This window comes from Microcaecilia unicolor, chromosome 7 (assembly GCF_901765095.1).
Source record: "Microcaecilia unicolor chromosome 7, aMicUni1.1, whole genome shotgun sequence".
NCBI classification, from domain to species: domain Eukaryota; kingdom Metazoa; phylum Chordata; class Amphibia; order Gymnophiona; family Siphonopidae; genus Microcaecilia; species Microcaecilia unicolor.
The window spans coordinates 168,393,491-168,398,043 of NC_044037.1; positions in this window are offsets into that span (position 1 = coordinate 168,393,491).

The window sequence follows — 4,553 nt, forward strand, 5'->3', positions numbered from 1 at the left end:
GCTGCTTCAAGTGTCCTCCCCATGGGCTTAACCATCAGGCTGTGTACCTGGTTCCAGGTGTGCCCAAGAAAGCATAAGAAAGCCTGGAACTAGTCCCTGGGTGTCTGGGCCCTTGCAACCAGCATGGCTCTGGCCCCCTGCCAGTGGCTGCTTCAAGTGTCCTCCCCATGGGCTTAACCATCAGGCTGTGTACCTGGTTCCAGGTGTGCCCAAGAAAGCATAAGAAAGCCTGGAACTAGTCCCTGGGTGTCTGGGCCCTTGCAACCAGCATGGCTCTGGCCCCCTGCCAGTGGCTGCTTCAAGTGTCCTCCCCATGGGCTTAACCATCAGGCTGTGTACCTGGTTCCAGGTGTGCCCAAGAAAGCATAAGAAAGCCTGGAACTAGTCCCTGGGTGTCTGGGCCCTTGCAACCAGCATGGCTCTGGCCCCCTGCCAGTGGCTGCTTCAAGTGTCCTCCCCATGGGCTTAACCATCAGGCTGTGTACCTGGTTCCAGGTGTGCCCAAGAAAGCATAAGAAAGCCTGGAACTAGTCCCTGGGTGTCTGGGCCCTTGCAACCAGCATGGCTCTGGCCCCCTGCCAGTGGCTGCTTCAAGTGTCCTCCCCATGGGCTTAACCATCAGGCTGTGTACCTGGTTCCAGGTGTGCCCAAGAAAGCATAAGAAAGCCTGGAACTAGTCCCTGGGTGTCTGGGCCCTTGCAACCAGCATGGCTCTGGCCCCCTGCCAGTGGCTGCTTCAAGTGTCCTCCCCATGGGCTTAACCATCAGGCTGTGTACCTGGTTCCAGGTGTGCCCAAGAAAGCATAAGAAAGCCTGGAACTAGTCCCTGGGTGTCTGGGCCCTTGCAACCAGCATGGCTCTGGCCCCCTGCCAGTGGCTGCTTCAAGTGTCCTCCCCATGGGCTTAACCATCAGGCTGTGTACCTGGTTCCAGGTGTGCCCAAGAAAGCATAAGAAAGCCTGGAACTAGTCCCTGGGTGTCTGGGCCCTTGCAACCAGCATGGCTCTGGCCCCCTGCCAGTGGCTGCTTCAAGTGTCCTCCCCATGGGCTTAACCATCAGGCTGTGTACCTGGTTCCAGGTGTGCCCCAGAAAGCATAAAAAAGCCTGGAACTAGTCCCTGGGTGTCTGGGCCCTTGCAACCAGCATGGCTCTGGCCCCCTGCCAGTGGCTGCTTCAAGTGTCCTCCCCATGGGCTTAACCATCAGGCTGTGTACCTGGTTCCAGGTGTGCCCCAGAAAGCATAAGAAAGCCTGGAACTAGTCCCTGGGTGTCTGGGCCCTTGCAACCAGCATGGCTCTGGCCCCCTGCCAGTGGCTGCTTCAAGTGTCCTCCCCATGGGCTTAACCATCAGGCTGTGTACCTGGTTCCAGGTGTGCCCCAGAAAGCATAAAAAAGCCTGGAACTAGTCCCTGGGTGTCTGGGCCCTTGCAACCAGCATGGCTCTGGCCCCCTGCCAGTGGCTGCTTCAAGTGTCCTCCCCAAGGGGCTGACCAGGCTCCGTTACTAGTTCCCTCTTCAATGCTTCAAAAATGGGACCGAAGTACCTCATGCAGTAAAGCAGAGCATGCGCTTATCCGGCGTGCACTTAAATGGAGTGCACTGTATATATATACAATTTTTAAATACATATAATGCGTTTTTTGTGTTGGGATGATTGATTGATTGATTTATTTGTATTATGTGGTCCTTTCTATGTACACCACATACTTATTTATTCATGTTTAGATTTTACATGTATGTATAACATTTTATTATCATTTTATAACTTATACATTATCTATTTGTTCATCAATATATGAGAAACTATGGTGGTATGTTGTTTTTATATTTTAAATTTGATGTTTTATTTATTATAATTCAATCTGTTTGTTTATTGTAGCCCCTGACGCAGCCCTTGGTGGGCAAAACACGGCCTGTGTCGGGCAATTTGTTTACATGCGGTATCTTCAATAAAATCTTTCTGATGTTATATTGATCTGCTGGCTTCTTTTTCCATATTGGATTTTGCAGATCGCTTGCCTTGTTGTTTTTTGAGAGAAATACAATGAAATACAATACACAGTGCTTCTGACCCAGTAACAGATTTGATAACAGTGATTGCCCTACCATCCGGACTGAACCATCAGATATATTCTAACACAGTGATGGCGAACCTATGGCACGCGTGCCAGAGAGGGCACACGGAGCCCTCTCTGCTGGCACGCGCGCCGCCGGTCGCCTCACCCGAGACTTTCAGCCCTCCCACCCACCCGGCGTCAATCATTCCTTCCTCCCTCCCTCCCACCCAGCGTCAAGCATTCCTCCCTCCCTCCCACCCAGCACCACCCCGCCCGGCCTCCATCCCTCCCTCCGAACCGGAAGAAATTTAAAAGTTTTCCCTTGTCTGAGTAGGCGGCGTCAGCATCAGCAGTAGCAGCGAAAAGCGTGCTGCTGGTTCGGCGCGTCTTCAGCCTTCCGTCTCTCAAGCTCTCTGGTCCCGCCCTCATTTCCTGTTAGGGCGGGACCAGAGAGCTTGAGAGACGGAAGGCTGAAAACGCGCCAAACAGCAGCACGCTTTTCGCTGCTACTGCTGATGCTGACGCCGCCTATTCGGACAAGGGAAGACTTTTAAATTTCTTCGGGTTCGGAGGGAGGGAGGGAGGGATGGCGGGCTGGTGCCGGGTGGGAGGGAGGGAGGGAGGGAGGAATGCTTGACTCCGGGTGGGAGGGAGGGAGGGTGCCCTGGTGCACGCCGGATGGGAGGGAGGGAGTGCGGCCTGGTGCTTGGGTGGGAGTGCTGGGTGCTTGGGTGGGAGGGAGGGAGGGAGGGCGGAGGGCTGCCTGGTGCTTGAGTGGGTGTCCTGCCTGGTGCTTGGGTGGGTGTCCTGGTGCTTGGGTGGGAGTGCTGGGTGGGTCGATGGCCTGGTGCTGGGTGGGAGGGAGGCTTGGGTGCTTGGGTGGCCTGGTGCTTGGGTGGGAGTGCTGGGTGGGTGCATGGCCTGGTGCTTGGGTGGGAGGGAGGGTGGCCTGGTGCACGCCGGATGGGAGGGAGGGAGGGAGTGTGGCCTGGTGCTTGGGTGGGAGTGCTGGGTGCTTGGGTGGGAGGGAGGCCTGCCTGGTGCTTGGGTGGGAGGGAGGGAGGGAGGGCAGAGGGCTGCCTGGTGCTTGGGTGGGTGTTCTGCCTGGTGCTTGGGTGGGTGTCCTGGTGCTTGGGTGGGAGTGCTGGGTGGGTGGATGGCCTGGTGCTGGGTGGGAGGGAGGGAGGCTTGGGTGCTTGGGTGGCCTGGTGCTTGGGTGGGAGTGCTGGGTGGGTGCATGGCCTGGTGCTTGGGTGGGAGGGAGGGAGGGTGGCCTGGTGCACGCCGGATGGGAGGGAGGGAGTGTGGCCTGGTGCTTGGGTGGAAGTGCTGGGTGCTTGGGTGGGAGGGAGGCCTGCCTGGTGCTTGGGTGGGAGGGAGGAAGGGAGGGCGGAGGGCTGCCTGGTGCTTGGGTGGGTGTCCTGCCTGGTGCTTGGGTGGGAGTGCTGGGTGGGTGGATGGCCTGGTGCTGGGTGGGAGGGAGGGAGGCTTGGGTGCTTGGGTGGGAGGCCTGGTGCTTGGGTGGGAGTGCTGGGTGGGTGCATGGCCTGGTGCTTGGGTGGGAGGGAGGGAGGCCTGGTGCTGGGTGGCAGGTCTGGTGCTGGGTGGGTGGCTTGGTGCTGGGTGGGAGGGAGAGAGGCCTGGGGTGCTTGGGTGGGAGGCCTGGTGCTTGGGTGGGAGTGCTGGGTGGGTGCATGGCCTGGTGCTTGGGTGGGAGGGAGGGAGGGAGGCCTGGTGGTGGGTGGCGTGGTGCTGGGTGGGAGGGAGGCCTGCCGCTGGGAGGGCAGGGGGGGAGAGGAGGGTGGCTGGAGGGGAGGGCAGGGGGAGAGGAGGGTGGCTGGAGGGGAGGGCAGGGGAGAGAGGAGGGTGGCTGGACATGGGTGGCTGGAGGGGAGAGGAGGGTTGCTGGACATGGATGGAGGGCAAGAAATGAAGAAGAAAGGAGGAAAGTAAAGAAATAAATGGAAAGGAAGCCCTGGAAACGGAGTTAAGAGAACAGATAAAGAGCAGAAGAATCAGCGACTAGGACCAATATGGATAGAAAAAAAAAAAACCAGACAACAAAGGTAGAAAAAATCATTTTATTTTCATTTTAGTGTTTGGAATATGTCCAATTTGAGAATTTACATCTGCTGTCTTATTTTGCACTGTGTATACTGGAGCTGTAATAACTTACAGAAATGATTTATAATGAAAGAAAATCATGTTATTTTTTTCTCCTATACTAGTATAATATTTTCAATGATGTCTGTTTATATGCGCCATGGCTGGTGTAAGGGGGTGTGGCTATCATAAGGGTGGAGTCATATGTGGTGACCCCGCCCATAATGAGTACCGGCACTTCGCGATGAGTAATTAGATTTTGGGTTGCTGTTTGGGCACTCGGTCTCTGAAAGGTTCGCCATCACTGTTCTAACACATCCAGGCAATCTGACACGTGTGAGTTGTGGCATTCCCTCTTGATATTTTTCTATATCTCTAAACTTCCCCTCCTT